Source organism: Scyliorhinus torazame, chromosome 16 (genome assembly GCF_047496885.1).
Source record: "Scyliorhinus torazame isolate Kashiwa2021f chromosome 16, sScyTor2.1, whole genome shotgun sequence".
Classification (NCBI taxonomy): Eukaryota; Metazoa; Chordata; class Chondrichthyes; order Carcharhiniformes; family Scyliorhinidae; genus Scyliorhinus; species Scyliorhinus torazame.
The window spans coordinates 159851356-159868528 of NC_092722.1; the positions used below are offsets into that span (position 1 = coordinate 159851356).

At 48.2% G+C, this 17173-nt stretch overlaps 1 protein-coding gene across 2 annotated transcripts in view; it reads right to left on the bottom strand.

Annotated features, from left to right (window-relative positions):
• The window catches only part of LOC140393173 (uncharacterized), a 384488-nt gene that overhangs the window by 197652 nt on the left and 169663 nt on the right, over window positions 1-17173 (bottom strand). The window lies entirely within an intron of this gene.

Genomic DNA, 17173 nt, shown 5'->3' on the forward strand with positions numbered 1-17173 from the left:
GAATCCAGAGGATTGGGAAGCCTTTAAAAGCAAGCAGAGGACAACTAAAAATGCAATAAGGGGGGAGATGAAGTATGAGTGCAAACTAGCTAGTAGTATAAAGGAAGGTAGGAAGATAATTTTTTCAATATATTAAAGGTAAGAGAGAAGCAAAAATAGACATTGGACCACTAGAAAATGTGGCTGGAGAAGTAATAATAGGAAACAAAGAAATGGCAGATGAACTGAATAGTTACTTTGCATTAGTCTTCATGGTGGAAGACACCAGTGGGATGCCAGAGCTCCAGGAGAACCAGGGGACAGAGGTGAGTGCAGTGACCATTACAAAGGAGAAGGTTCTGGGGAAACTGAAAGGTCTGAAGGTGGATAAGTCACATGGACCTGATGGACTACACCCCAGGGTCCAAAAAGAGATAACTGAGGTACTTGTGGAGGCATTAGTGATGATCTTTCAGGAATCACTGGAGGCAGGAAGGGTCCCAGAGGACTGGAAGGTGGCTAATATAACACCACTGTTTAAGAAGGGAGGGAGGCAGAAGACGGGAAATTATAGGCCAGTTAGCCTGACTTTGGTCATTGGTAAGATTTCAGAGTCTGTTATTAAAATAAGATCGCGAAGCACTTGGAAGTGCATGGTAAAATATGACTGAGTCAGCACGGCTTTGTCAAAGGGAGGTCGTGTCTGACAAATCTGTTAAGAGTTCTTTGAGGAGGTAACAAGGAAGTTAGACAAAGGAGAACCAGTGGACGTGATTTATTTAGATTTCCAGAAGACCTTTGACAAGGTGCCACATAGGAGACTATTAAATAAGTTAAAAGCCCATTGTGTTAAGGGTAAGATCCTGGCATGGATAGAGGATTGGCTAAGTGGCAGAAGGCAGAGAGTGGGGATAAAGGGGTCTTTTTTAGGATGTCAGCCGGTGATTAGTGGTGTGCCTCAGGGGGCTGTACTGGGCCCACAACTTTTTACAATATACATTAATGATCTGGAAGAAGGTACTGAAGGCACTGTTGCCAAGTTTGCAGATGATACAAAGATCTATCGAGGGACAGATAGTATTGAGGAAGCAAGGAGGCTGCAGAAGGACTTGGACAAGCTAGGAGAGTGGGCAATGAAGTGGTAGATGAAATACAAATGTGGAAAAGTGTGAGGTTATGCACTTGGAAGGAGGAATTGAGGCATAGACTATTTTCTAAATGGGGAACTGCTTCAGAAGGCAGAAACACAAAGTTGATTTGGGAGTCCTTGTTCACAATTCTCTTAAGGTTAATGTGCAGGTTCAGTCTGCAGTTAAGATGGCAAATGCAATGGTAGCATTTATGCCAAGAGGGCTAGAATACAAGACCAGGGATGTACTTCTGAGGCTGTATAAGGCTCTGGTCAGACCGCATTTGGACTATTGTGAGCAGTTTTGGGCCCCTTTTCTAAGGAAGGATGTGCTGGCCTTGGAAAGGGTCCAGAGGAGGTTCACAAGAATGATCCCTGGAATGAAGAACTTGTTGTACGAGGAACGGTTGAGGACTCTGGGTCTGTACTCGGTGGAGTTTAGAAGGATGAAATGAAATTAAATGAAAATCGCTTATTGTCACAAGTAGGCTTCAAATGAAGTTACTGTGAAAAGCCCCTAGTCGCCACATTCCGGCGCCTCTTCGGGGAAGCTGGTACGGGAATTGAACCGTGCTGCTGGCCTGCCTTGGTCTACTTTCAAAGCCAGCGAATTAGCCCTGTGCTAAACAGAGAGATGATCTTATTGAAACTTACAAGATACTGCGAGGCCTGGATAGAGTGGATGTGCAGAGGATGTTTCCACTTGTAGGAAAAACTAGAACCAGAGGACACCATCTCCGACTAAAGGGACGACCCTTTAAAACAGATGAGGAGGAATTTCTTCAGCCAGAGGGTGATGAATCTGTGGAAATCTTTGCCGCAGAAGGCTGTGGAGGCTAATTCACTGAGTGTCTTTAAGATAGAGATAGATAGGTTCTTGATTAATAAGGGGATCAGGGGTTATGGGGAGAAGGCAGGAGAATGGGGATGAGAAAATATCAGCCATGATTGAATGGCGGAGCAGACTCGATGGGCCGAGTGGCCTAATTCTGCTCCTATGTCTTATGGTCTTATGGATTTAATTCTCCTAATTAAATGCCCCATCACAAAAAAAATCATTGTGGTGGGCGGGGGAAGACAAAAGATTCTGCTCACTGTTGTAATGTCAGAAACCTTACAATTTTGTCCACTTTGAAGGATTCCCCAAAGTCCAGGGTAGTATTGAAAGATGCATAGTGGCCAGTCAAACTCCTGCATACAACTGTGTTTGTCTTATGAATCCTAGTAGGGGATTCGTGAATATCCAGGTTGTTAGTGATCGGCAACTTAGAATCACGTAAGCCAATGCAGTTCCCCAAGTAGCTGTAATCTTCAAACAATCCTTTGTGCCTCTTGTATTTGAAAAAGGCGGAATGAAACGTGGCTTCTCAGAACCCAGGGCTATCCTGGATTGTTCTTCCAACATGCAGATAATTATGAATAGGAGTAAAAGAAGTTATGTTTTCAGGGTCTTAAAATGGGGGAGCCTGGCTTGTTCAAACCTCAAAAGGGTCTAAATCCGGGATCTCGCCTCACATTCAGGTTTGTGTACTCCCGTTATGTTCCACCTCATTCTTCACGTGGAATAGGGAAATGCTGCAATTTCAAAGAGCAGATAAAGAGTGAAATCTGTCCAACCAGCATCCCAGCTTGTGTGTGAGTGGTCAAGTCTTTTGCAGGTAAGTGACGTTCAAAACAGAAGGTGACAGAACTTACAATTGAATGTGCGCTTTACTGAAGTATTTGAAGATCAGGAAGAGCTGAGCATTCAGCTCCAGTCATGGTTTAAGCAGGGTGAGAGGAAGCTTTACATGGAATATGTAGTTTGTCCTAGCAATTAGGATAGGGGAATGCTGGATAGCTTTACCTTTGGCAGGTTTCCTCTGGCTGCTAAACTCGCTCATCACGTGTTCTTTGGCTTGTCAGACACAACATTTTCCGCCCATCTGTCACCTCAAACTGAGGGAATAGAACCCCTGTTGGGAGTGTGCCTGGGGATCACAAACGAGGTAACTTCTTTGCTGCACCTCTTGCATGATTACCTCCAATACCAGCACCAGAAAATGGATATGCTCCACAACTTTAAATCAGCCCTAAATGGATGCTCTAAAGTCTCGAAACGTTGACCGGACAGGCATGTTCCTGTGAGGAAGAAAGACAAATACGGCAATTTTCGGGAACCTTGGATGACGAATGATATTGTAGGCCTCGTCAAAAAGAAAAAGGAGGCATTTGTCAGGGCTAAAAGGCTGGGAACAGACGAAGCCTGTGTGGCATATAAGGAAAGTAGGAAGGAACTTAAGCAGGGAGTCAGGAGGGCTAGAAGGGGTCATGAAAAGTCATTGGCAAATAGGGTTAAGGAAAATCCCAAGGCTTTTTACACTTACATAAAAAGCAAGAGGGTAGCCAGGGAAAGGGTTGGCCCACTGAAGGATAGGCAAGGGAATCTATGTGTGGAGCCAGAGGAAATGGGCGAGGTACTAAATGAATACTTTGCATCAGTATTCACCAAAGAGAAGGAATTGGTAGATGTTGAGTCTGGAGAAGGGGGTGTAGATAGCCTGGGTCACATTGTGATCCAAAAAGACGAGGTGTTGGGTGTCTTAAAAAATATTAAGGTAGATAAGTCCCCAGGGCCGGATGGGATCTACCCCAGAATACTGAAGGAGGCTGGAGAGGAAATTGCTGAGGCCTTGACAGAAATCTTTGGATCCTCGCTGTCTTCAGGGGATGTCCCGGAGGACTGGAGAATAGCCAATGTTGTTCCTCTGTTTAAGAAGGGTGGCAGGGATAATCCCGGGAACTACAGGCCGGTGAGCCTTACTTCAGTGGTAGGGAAATTACTGGAGAGAATTCTTCGAGACAGGATCTACTCCCATTTGGAAGCAAATGGACGTATTAGTGAGAGGCAGCACGGTTTTGTGAAGGGGAGGTCGTGTCTCACTAACTTGATCGAGTTTTTCGAGGAGGTCACTAAGATGATTGATGCAGGTAGGGCAGTAGATGTTGTCTATATGGACTTCAGTAAGGCCTTTGACAAGGTCCCTCATGGTAGACTAGTACAAAAGGTGAAGTCACACGGGATCAGGGGTGAACTGGCAAGGTGGATACAGAACTGGCTAGGCCATAGAAGGCAGAGGGTAGCAATGGAGGGATGCTTTTCTAATTGGAGGGCTGTGACCAGTGGTGTTCCACAGGGATCAGTGCTGGGACCTTTGCTCTTTGTAGTATATATAAATGATTTGGAGGAAAATGTAACTGGTCTGATTAGTAAGTTTGCAGACGACACAAAGGTTGGTGGAATTGCGGATAGCGATGAGGACTGTCTGAGGATACAGCAGGATTTAGATTGTCTGGAGACTTGGGCGGAGAGATGGCAGATGGAGTTTAACCTGGACAAATGTGAGGTAATGCATTTTGGAAGGGCTAATGCAGGTAGGGAATATACAGTGAATGGTAGAACCCTCAAGAGTATTGAAAGTCAAAGAGATCTAGGAGTACAGGTCCACAGATCACTGAAAGGGGCTACACAGGTGGAGAAGGTAGTCAAGAAGGCATACGGCATGCTTGCCTTCATTGGCCGGGGCATTGAGTATAAGAATTGGCAAGTCATGTTGCAGCTGTATAGAACCTTAGTTAGGCCACACTTGGAGTATAGTGTTCAATTCTGGTCGCCACACTACCAGAAGGATGTGGAGGCTTTAGAGAGGGTGCAGAAGAGATTTACCAGAATGTTGCCTGGTATGGAGGGCATAAGCTATGAGGAGCGATTGAATAAACTCGGTTTGTTCTCACTGGAACGAAGGAGGTTGAGGGGCGACCTGATAGAGGTATACAAAATTATGAGGGGCATAGACAGAGTGGATAGTCAGAGGCTTTTCCCCAGGGTAGAGGGGTCAATTACTAGGGGGCATAGGTTTAAGGTGAGAGGGGCAAAGTTTAGAGTAGATGTACGAGGCAAGTTTTTTACGCAGAGGGTAGTGGGTGCCTGGAACTCACTACCGGAGGAGGTAGTGGAGGCAGGGACGATAGGGACATTTAAGGGGCATCTTGACAAATATATGAATAGGATGGGAATAGAAGGATACGGACCCAGGAAGTGTAGAAGATTGTAGTTTAGTCGGGCAGTATGGTCGGCACGGGCTTGGAGGGCCGAAGGGCCTGTTCCTGTGCTGTACATTTCTTTGTTCTTTGTTCTTTGTTCTTTGTTCTTTGTTTACCTTCCCACGGCTGCTGCTGTACCTGCTGAGATTTCTCAGCATCTTTGTTTCAGATTTCCAGCATCCCTGGTGTTTTGTTTTCATTGCTCAGTCCTACCAGAGTTTGCACCAAAAAGAACTGGGAAAAACCTGTGAAGTGATCATTTCTGCTCAGCGCTGAAAGAAAGCGTCTGATTCAGGCCGAATGCATAATACACAACGGAGGAGGCTACCCATGGGAAATCTGGCGAGTTCAAGTCGACGCAACTACAGTTTGCTCTGCTCCAGTCCCAGCACGTAAATCAGCGAACCAGAAGATTGGCCCCTCGAGGAACTGAATTGTTGTCCAATTAACTCGTAACTACCTGCTTCTCAGTGTACTTGTCCCCTATAGTGTGATGTAGTCTTTGTTCTTGTGCAGAGCTGGAGAGACAGCAAGCAACAACGTTTTTGTAACCTACAGTCAGCATAATCCAGTCAGGGTTAAAAAATAATGTTGGTTTCCATGGGCACCAGACATATACTGCGTGTAGGAAATAAAACCAAATGCGGTTGCAGAAGTGCTTAATTATATCGAGCTGATATTCCTCCACACAACAAAATATTGCCACGGGTATAAAAATTTTAAGCCACATTTGTGATCACACCCATTCATTGATTAAGCAGACTGTCATTAGAATAGCGAGACCATAAAGCAATTTCAAGTAAAGAAAGCGGTTCCCTCAAACTGATATGTTTCAATTATTAATATTTGACAATGTTGTGGAGGTTGTGGAGGCTGATCAAGATGAATTTGAAAAAAAAGCGTGGTTCTTTGAAACAAATTCATGGAAATAAAACCCTTTGTTGTTGATTTTCTTTTCTGCACACTGTGTACATCAAAGATGAAGCCCCGCATATTTGGTGAAAACGAGAAGCAACAATATAGGCCGGATTTACCATGAAGTCAGTGAGTATGGTAATTATTATTGCCTCTTTTAACATTTCATTGGTAATCCTGCTGATTTTGCACTGAAAATATGTATTTATTGATCAGGCTTGTGAACCAAGCATTCTCCAGCTGTCTGACATGCCCAAATTTTTTTTTAAATCAATGGAGCCGAGGGGCAAGGCAAAAAGTTAATTTGGATTCATTCCACATTCAGATCTGGATAACATTTTTCATATATTGGCTCCTTTAAAATCACTTCAGACTTAATACACAGTTAGTGGATTTAACAGGAATAAAAATGTTTGCAAAGAAAGCACGTGCATAAGAGAAGTAGATAAATCACGTATTGCCAACGTGATATTCCCAAACCAAGAAAAGTAGGTATGTGGAGGTTATTCTGCAGACAGACTGTTTTGCTTCTGCTGCCTCACCTCAGGGGTCTGCCAGACTGTACAAAGGAGGTCTCGCTTTAATGCATTTTTAACCCTTTCACGACTTCAGCTAGATTTCTGGGCTGCAGCTTTCGTCATTTTATTCACCTAAAAGGCCAGTTTGATCTGCACTTTTATTCACATCTTATTCTTCTATTTTGCAAGCTGTTTTACACACTTATGGGGAAGCCTACTTGATCTGTTACAGCCAAAACACTGAATTTTAAAATCTGTGAAACTGTATTCTGGGCATAGTTAAAATAAAGCCATACTGTTACCCAGTGCTTTGTGTAATTGTTCAGTTTGGCACTGATTACACTGATCTTCACAGACAACATAGCTACTACAATTACTAATCTGGGTCGCAGGTGCTCTTCTGGTGGTGTGTGTGCGTGCGCGCATGGGAGCATGCATATGAAGTAAGAAAGAAGGGGATAGAGGAATTCCCTACAAAGGGCAGTTTTAGGTTATACCCACAACTAGGCAGACAGGGCCTGAAGGCCTTCCTTGGACGCTGTCCCCACCGCAAACCCAATCCATCCCACCTTGCTGCCGTGTACATGTCTCCGGCAGTTGAACTATCTCCACTCGCATTGGGAAACTGAAAGTTGACTGGAAAATCCCTATCAGCCTCCTTTAATTCTGGTTAACAAGGCTCTTAATGAGCCTAACTGGCTGCTCACCCTCATGGGGGCTACTAACCATGGCAGCCTCAGTAAAATTGGCCATTGTCGGGAAAGTGACATGCCGGTTGGCACTTGTAATTTCAGGCCCACCTGCCTCAGTCCCCGACCTCAGCAGGCCTGGGGGAGAGAGCAAGTTGGGTCGTCAGGCAAACTCTTAGGCTGGGATTTTTCAGCCACACACTTTGGCTGCCAGCCAAAAGTCAATTGGAAACTCCTTCCCTTAGTTTCTTCAAAGCTGACTGGTGTTTGTATATGATAAAGCAATATGGTTGTTCTCATTCCTCTCCGATTTTCACATAAATAGAATTAACCAGATTGAGACTGTACATACATATATAATGCATAATATATAAATAATGTATATTTGACCTATTGCGCACACATATATATAATGTATGTATATGTGGAAAACTTATCTTGGGTTAAATTAAAATGTTAACAAGACAGTAATTTTTCACTTAATTGATTAATGGAACTCAACTTACAGCATTCCCTCAGATTTTCTTTTTCTTTCTTACTTCACTACTTCTGAAGGAAGTGACTCAGCAAACTATAATTCAACAGACAGAGCCAGTTCCACAGGCAGTCATTCAGTATCTTGTCCAGGTGACCATTTTTAAAAAGTAAACTTGAACAATGATCATTGACAAAGTTATTGATTGTACAAATCATTCCAGCAAAGTTGTCCTGGCACACACACCTCCTGCACTGAGTCACAAGACTATACTCGGGGGCAATAATCTTAGCATTACTCAGGAACACTAAGACTGACTAGTTTTAGCATCCTGAATGCAATTAGTTGGGTGGGGTGCTTGATGCACAATCAGTAACCACAAAAGCGAGGTTGTAGTCCAACTGAAGTCTTTAATAAGCTAGATGTTTTCCCCAGCAGCTCAGGTACAGAATGAAGGCTGCTGGGCGGCACGGGTTCTTATACCCCACCTAGCAGGGCGGAGCTATCATACATTGTAACCAATAGAAAGCATACAGTTTCCACCAATGATGCTTTAGCCTATCAGGTACCGTAATACCTATAATACCACATTCACCCTCTGTTAAAAAAGAGTCCGGCGGGGGTGGTGGCCTGAAACTACAAAACATGGCAACATGGTATAATTAGTTATGGAGGTACCGTTATACCTCCGTACAGTGTTTAGTATCTATTTACAATTCTGATAGCCATGTACATTTGATGGTTTATATTTATAGTTTACAATTAAAATGAAGCAATCAGTCGATCGCGGGCCCTGGTCGTCCTCTGTGATCGTCGGAGCTTCGGTGGTTACTCTGGTGGCGGCTCGGACGTCTGTGACTCCGGGAGCGTGGCTTCGATCTCCATGGCAGCTTCGGCACCCCAAGACGGCGTTGGTGGGGAAAACGGTTGACCTGGGAAGGGAGCGCCTGTGGGGGGCATCGGGGGTGGGGGGGGGGGGGCCTAGACGGGGCTGGCGGAAGGACCGATCCTCCTGTAAGGTGCTGCGGTGGAGGGAAGGGTGGGACTGGTGGCTGGGATGTGCGTGGGGTTCCGGCGGGCGTCAGGTCCCGTAGGGAGACCGTATCTTGTCGGCCGTTGAGGTACGCCACGTAGGCGTACTGGGGATTAGCATGGAGCAGATGGACCCTCTCGACCAACGGGTCAGACTTGTGTGCCCGCACATGTTTGCGGAGCAGGATGGGTCCGGGTGCAGCCAGCCAGGTCGGGAGCGAGGTCCCAGAGGAGGACTTCCTAGGGAAGACAAGGAGACGTTCGTGTGGTGTCTGATTGGTGGTTATACAAAGCAGTGACTGGATGGAGTGGAGGACGTCTTGCGAGCGGGAGACTGAGAGGTTCCTGGACCGTAGGGCCAGTAGGACGGTCTTCCAGACCGTTCCGTTCTCCCTCTCTACCTGTCCGTTACCCCTGGGGTTGTAACTGGTCGTCCTGCTCGAGGCGGTGCCTTGCTGAGCAGGAATTGACGCAGCTCGGCGCTCATAAAGGAGGACACCCTATCACTGTGTATGTAAGTGGGGAACCCGAACAATGCAAAGATGCTATGGAGGGCCTTGATGACGGTGGTTCGTGGTTGCGGTCATGTCGGGGCAGGGGATGGCAAATGAACCGGGAGTACACGTCAATCACGTTCAGGAAGTACGTGTTGCGGTCGGTGGAAGGGAGGGGGCCTTTGAAGTCCATGCTGAGGTGTTCAAAGGGACGGGAAGCCTTTATCAGGTGCGCTTTCTCTGGTTGGTAGAAGTGCGATTTGCACTCCGTGCAGATTTGGCAGTCCCTGGTGGCTGTCCTGACCTCCTCGATGGAGTAGGGCAGGTTGCGGGTCTTGACAAAATGGAAAAAGCGAGTGACCCCCCCGGGTGGCAGAGGTCCTCGTGGAGGGCTCGGAGGCGGTCCACTTGTGCAGTGGCACATGTGCCGCGGGACAGGGCGTCAGGAGGCTCGTTTAGCTTCCCGGGACGATACAAGATCTCGTAGTTGTAGGTGGAGAGTTCGATCCTCCACCGCAAGATCTTGTCGTTTTTTATCTTGCCCCGCTGTGCATTATCAAACATGAAAGCACCGACCATTGGTCTGTGAAGAGAGTGAATCTCCTGCCGGCCAGGTAATGCTTCCAATGTCGCACAGCTTCTACTATGGCCTGGGCCTCCTTTTCGACTGAGGAATGGCGGACTTTGGAAGCATGGAGGGTACGAGAGAAGAAGGCCATGGGTCTGCCCGCTTGGTTGAGGGTGGCCACCAGAGCTACGTCGGACGCATCGCTCTCGACCTGGAAGGGGAGGGACTCGTCGATGGCGTGCAGATGGCCTTTGCAATGTCTGCTTTGATGCGGCTGAAGGCCTGGCGGGCTTCTATCGACAGGGGAAAAGCTGTGGATTTGATCAGGGGATGGGCCTTGTCCACATAGTTGGGGACCCACTGGGCATAGTAGCTAAAAAACCCTAGGCAGCGCTTCAGGGCCTTGGAGCAGTGAAGGAGGGGGAACTCTATAAGGGGGCGCATGCGTACAGGGTCAGGGCCTAAAACTCCATTTCGCACTACGTAGCCGAGGATGGCTAGGCAGTCGGTGCTAAACACGCATTTATCCTTGTTGTATGTAAGGTTAAGGATTTTTCGGGTCTGGAAGAATTTTCGGAGGTTGGTGTCGTGGTCCTGCTGGTCATGGCCGCAAATGGTGACGTTATCAAGATACGGAAACGTTGCGCGCAAGCCGTACCAGTCAACCATTCGGTCCATCTCGCGTTGGAAGACCGAGACCCCGTTAGTGACACCAAAGGGAACCCTTAAAAAATGATAGAGCCGCCCATCTGCTTCGAAGGCAGTGTATTTGCGGTCACTAGTACAGAGGGGTAGTTGATGGTAGGCGGATTTGAGAGCCACCATGGAGAATACCTTATAATGCGCGATCCTGTTTACAAGATCGGATATCATCGATTATCATAGATTATCATAGAATTTACAGTGCAGAAGGAGGCCATTCGGCCCATCGAGTCTGCACCGGCTCTTGGAAAGAGCACCCTACCCAAGGTCAACACCGCCACCCTATCCCCATAACCCCATAACCCAGTAACCCCACCCAACACTAAGGGCACACACTAATGTTCACACACATACTTTCCCGTATACCCATTGGGTGCCCTTCCACTGACATAGGTTTGCTACGGGAGGGGCTTGTGCTGCCTTGGCAGCTCATAGTGCTGTTCCTTTGTTTGTTTCCTGTGGTTTCTGTCCCTGGTATACGGCTGGTGTCTTTATTGTCTTCCTGCCTGCTTTGTGTTCTCCTTCCGTGGTTGTTCTGTATTTGGTTTGATATAAAATGTGCCGGACCTGTTCTGGGCTGAACTGTGGATGGGGTGGAATATTTTTCTTTCTCTCCTCCACCATGCTCCATGATGGAGTGACCTTTTCCAGTGGGCAGGTCTGGTGTGCCTTTCTACTGATATAGGTCGGGGAAGGGGGGAGTGAATGTATTCTGGGTGCCAAGTAATTGGTGTCCTCATTGTATTGTCTTTTGATACAGTCAACTATTTTGGGTACCAAGTGTGGTAGTCATCACTGATTGTATAATAGTTGTTATCAGAGGTAATACGGTAAGGCTCCTGTACTACAGGTACGGGGATAGATCCCTGCCTGCTGGCTCCACCCAGTAGGTGGAGTATAAATGTGTGTGCACACCGAGTTGCTCCCATTCTGTTGCAGCTGCAGGAGGCAACACATCTCTGCTTAATAAAGCCTTGATTACTCTCCACTCTCGTCTTGTCGTAATTGATTGTGCATCAATTTATTAAGCAGAGATATTACAGCGATGGAACTACGCATCAAGCCAGATCGCCTACAGCTGCACCTGCAAGCAGTCAACGCCACATCGGCCTTCAACCACTGGCTAGCTTACTTCGAAAGCTACCTCGGCTCAGCGACTGAACAACCCTCGGTTGCACAGGAGCTCCAGATCCTGTAGTCACGGGTGAGCTCCGAGATTTTTTCCCTTATCCGGGATGCTCCCACTTACCCTGAAGCTATGGAGCTTCTAAAAGGACATTATATCCAGCCAATCAACAAACTCTACACCAGGCACCACCTGCCCACGAGGCAGCAACTCCCCGGTGAGTCATTAGACAATGTGGGGGAGAGGGTACGCGTCCAGCTGCGTAAACCTGTTGATGGTCTGACTGTAGTCGATGACCATCCTATGCTTCTCCCTGGTCTTTACCACCACTACTTGAGCTTTCCAGGGGCTTTTACTGGCTTCAATGACCCCTGCCCTCAGTAGCCTTTGGACCTCTGACCTAATAAAGATCCGGTCCTGGGCACTGTAACGTCTGCTCCTGGTGGCGACGGGTTTGCAATCCGGGGTAAGGTTCGCAAACAGGGAAGGCGGGTCGACCTTAAGGGTCGCGAGGCCACAGACAGTAAGGGGGGGTATAGGGCTGCCGATTCTGAAGGTCAGACTTTGAAGGTTACACTGGAAGTCTGAACCCAGGAGTGTAGCCGCGCAGAGGTGGGGAAGGACATAGAGACGGAAATGTTTGAACACCCTAACCTGGACTGTGAGGTTTGCTACATAAAACCCCTTTATCTCCACTGAGTGTGAACCGGAAGCCAGAGAGATTTTTTGATTAATGGGGTGGATGAGGAGAGAACAGCGCCTTACCATGTCAGGGTTTATGAAGCTCTCCGTGCTCCCAGAGTCGATTAGGCAGGACGTCTCGGGCCCGTTGATGAATACGGTCGTCGTAGCAGTTGAGAGTGTTCGAGGCCGAGACTGATCCAGAGTCACTGAGGCTAATCTCAGCAGTTGAGAGTTCTCTTCGGGCAGTGCGTGGTCAGTCGAGCTGGGGTCCTGGGGGTTCATCCAAGATGGCGGCTCCCATTGGTCGCACATGGTTGGGGGTGCACAAAATGGCGGCACCCATCCCTCCAATGTGGCGTCCGTGGAACAAGATGGTGGCACCCGGGGTCCGCACGTGGCCCTGGAATATGAAGATGGCAGCGACCGCTGGCCGCACGTGGCCTGTGGAGACGTTTGTGGTTGCGGTCCGGATTCGCCGCCAGAGACCACGGTAGCCTGACATACCCCCACAAAATGGCCCTTTTTGCCGCATCCCTTGCAGGTGGATGCACGGGCCGGGCAGCGCTGGCGGGGGTGCTTGGCCTGCCCGCAAAAGTAGCAGCAGGGCCCCCCGGGGTTACCAGGCCACCTTGCAGCGCAGACCTGTGGGGGAATGGGGGAAGTCTCGGGGTCGGCAGCGGAGGGATTTCCACGCTGCCCAGGGGGCTGCCGCGCGGTCTGGAACGTAAGCGCGGGCGTTCCTGGAGGCCACGTCCAGGGAGCCTGCAAGGGCCTGTGCCTCCCTGAGACCCAGGGTGTCCTTTTCTAACAGACCCTGGCGGATTTGTGAAGATAGCATACCTGCCACGAAAGCGTCCCGGACTAAGAGTTCCGTGTGTTCGCTCACCGAAACTTGCAGGCAGCTGCAGCTTCTTCCCAGCACCAGGAGTGCACGGTAGAATTCCTCCAGCGATTTCCCCAGGGGTTTGTCGCCTTGTTGCAAGCAGATGCCGGGCGTAGACCTGGTTTAACGGGCGAATATAGTGTACTTTTAGCAGCTCTATTGCTGCATCGAAGTCTTCCGCTTCCTCGATGAGGGTGTAAATCTCCCTTGAGTGCAGGACGTGCAGTTTCTGCTCTCCCGTGGGTGCGTTTTCGGCCCGCCCGAGATACCCTTTAAAGCACGCCAGCCAGTGCTTAAAGATCGCCGCTGAGTTCGCCGCGTGGGGGCTAAGTTGCAGACACTCCGGCTTGATTCGGAGCTCCATCCTTTCTTCTTAAAAAACTAGCTTATTAAATTGATGCACGATCAATGACCACTAAAGCGAGTTGTAGTCTAACTGAAGGCTTTAATAAGCTAGATGTTTCCCCCAGCAGCTCAGGTACAGAATGAAGGCTGCTGGGGCGGCACGGGTTCTTATACCCCACCTAGCAGGGCGGAGCTATCATACGTTCTAACCAATAGAGAGCATACAGTTACCACCAATGGTGCTTTAGCCTATCAGGTACCGTAATACCTATAATAGTGCTAAAGACATCAAGGGCGGTATTTAACTAAATGGGAACAAAAGTCCCAAAGTGCTGAGAAACACAATGCTATAAACTGGCACCCACGTTAGATAGGGGATCTCAATGGGGAATACGCAGCCAAGGCCACACATAGTCCCGTTTTGTGCACCGAGGAACTCCGCTCGCCGGAACCCCTCAGTATAGCGAGTGATCGAGACACCATTTCTAAACGGCGTCCTGATCTCTGGAGCCCCCAAAGTGACCCCGCACCCCCCCCAGCCCCAACATCTTATGGGAGGGTCCACCAGCCCCCCCCCCCCAACACCAGCAAACAACACCCCTGGCTGGATCACCACCGTGTTAAAAATGCCAGATTTGCACCATGGCAGTGCCAACTAAGCAACTTGGCAGTGCCAGGCTGATAGTACCAATGTGCCTGGGTGGCACGAACAGTGCCAGGGTACCACCCTGCCCAAAGTTGGGAGATCCCCTGGGAGACCCCCATGAGTGCCGTCCCGTCTGGTCCCTATCTGTGGAGACCAGTACTGAACAGCACTCACCCGAGGTCTCTGGGGTGAAGGAGATAGATCCCACGCCTCAGTACAAGCTGTCTCGCTTTAATATGTAGATTTTCTAAAAAGTGATCCTGCCCATAACAGGCAGGATTTGCATCGCAATATCGCATGAGATCACGTTAGATCTCTCGAGGCATGGTGAGCCGGGTAGATCCCGGGAGTGGGGTCTCCCAGCTTCTATCGATACGCTGCGCTGCGGCGAGCTGCTTTTTGGGCTTATCGTGGCTGTAAAATCACGCCCCAAATGTGGGACTTGTCTAATCCGTATTGCTCTGTGCCATACTGAATGGTGCATGTTTGGGATTGAAATGCAGTCATGTACTAAAGAGCTGGAGAGAAGCTCGACTGAAAGAAGAACACAGAAATGTTCAGAGCTGCTAAAAGCCACTGACAGCCATTTTAAAGGAAAGCAAACAAATTGGCTAAGTTAAAATGGCTGTTAATTTTCCTCTCCCTGATTCTATCGAAATTAAATGCAATATGTGGTAGGACTGACAGTTTTTCCACTTGCCAAAGTATGAGATTTCTTTTGCAACATATTTAATCAACAAGCTGGAGCCATTACGAGTAACATCACTTTCAACACTGCTGGGGAGAGACTGCTACAAATTGTGTTGCACCCTAAATCTCTCTGAAGAACAGAAATAAAAACAGTGGATATCTGAAAAGCCCTGAAGGAAAGCTTTGAATCCCAAATGAACAGAACTTATGAATGCTATATATTCAACACTAGGGTTCAAGGTGAAAAAAGAGTCTGTGACTGCAGTAACACAGCTTGAAGAATCCTGTGAATTTGGGCAAATGAGAGATGATCTCAGAATCATAGAATCACAAAGGGCAGAAGAGGCCCTTTGCCTATCGGGTCTGCACCGATCCATGAAAAACACCTGACCTGCCTACCTAATCCCATTTGCCAGCACTTGGCCCATAATCCTGAATGTGTAAAGTGCTTATCCAGGTACTTTTTAAAGGATGTGAGGCAACCCACCTCTACCACCCTCCCAGCGAGTGCATTTCAGACCGTCACCACCCTCTGGGTAAAAAAGCTTTTCCTCAAATCCCCCCTGAACCTCTTGCCCCTCATCTTGAATTTGTGTCCCCTCATAACTGACCCTTCAACTAAGGGAACAGCTGCTCCCTATTCACCCTGTCCATGCCCCTCATAATCCTGTACACCTCGATCAGGTCGCCCTTCAGTCTTCCCTGCTCCAGCAGAACAACCCAAGCCTTTCCAACCTCTCTTCATAGCTTAAATGTTCCATCCCAGGCAACATCCTGCTGAATCGCCCACCAGGTTCTTCTGAGTAATTACTTCTGAGCAACCACTGTGATCCTGAAAAAAATCATTTTGCAAGTGTGTAGCTTTGGAGAAATCTGAACTAGAAATGGAGATTTTGTTTACCTCCCCCCATATCTGACACCTGGGTGGTTGGCACTTTGGCATTTTGAAAGTATTAGCGCTAAAGTATTTTGGGGTTAGTGATAACTTTGATAGTGACAGGCAGTGGACCAGGTATGAAGATCTTCTCGAAGAAGGTTACATAATTGTGCATCAGTAGCCTTGGTCAATCACACTGATCAAATACAGAGCTCCTCTGAGATCCCCTCAAAGAACCTGTGCTGCTTTTGGAAAGGATTATTTAATGGGTGTGTCTACTTCCAGACTGATTTAACCTTCTCACCTCCAAGAACTGCTATCATCCCTTCCTAATCCACAGAAACCATACCCATGAGAAATGCCATACCTTCTCCAGAATCACTTTAATTATGTTAGGGAACTAGGGGTGGGGTGGGGGAAGGAGCTCGTTGGGTGCCCAAAATGTAGGGGCAGAGGTGCAAGTCTCCCTGAGAAAAGCTGTGACAAACAGCAATGTTTGTGGTGCCAGAAATCAGAAAACAACATTTTGCACACTTTAGTTCCCTCAAAGTCCTAATTTCCAGCTGAATTATGTAACTGGGGATCAGCTGTGTCTGTTTCATGGGCAGAACATTTTCCGGGTGCTGTCATGACCAGGAAACCTCTGGCCACTGTACCACCAGGTATATGATGATCCTTACAAACAAGCACTGTCAGGCTTAGACAGGCAAATTGCCAAAGACGTCAAAAAGATTGAGAAAAGTTGTGTCCAGCACATTTGCCAAGTGTCGGAGTCCATTAAACAGAAATTTTCTTTCAATGACAACAATGGCTTAAATGCTAAAGAAAGCAAAGAAATTCAAGGGGTGAGATTCTCCGGTCGCCGCCGCCGAAATTGCGTTCAACGGTCGGCCGGAATCCAGGGTGGCGCCGCTTTCGCGATGTTCCGCCCCCTCCAAAGATATGCCACAGTCAGGGGAGGGACGATCCGCGGGCAGGGGAGACTTTGCCAGGGGCTGGGGGAACTATGGGGGAGGGTCCCGGACGCACGCGCGGCCACGGACCCGGCAATTCTCCAGGCCGTATCGGCAACTAAAGCCGGGTGCTCTACGTTGCCTTGATGCTAGCCCCCAGCCGGCGTGGGGACATAGCCTCAAAATCGGAGAACCCAGCCCAAGTTTTTCAGTCCTCATTCCTCAAACACAAGGAGCTGAAACAGCCAGAACCAGACAAGAAATGCCACTGTCCTCCGATCTGGGCAATTTCTTGTGATGACAGACTTTGTCCACCAGGGTGTGCTTCTAACTCAAGAAAGAGTCTCCTCAACTCACCATCAAACTCAAAACACACCTCTCAGTG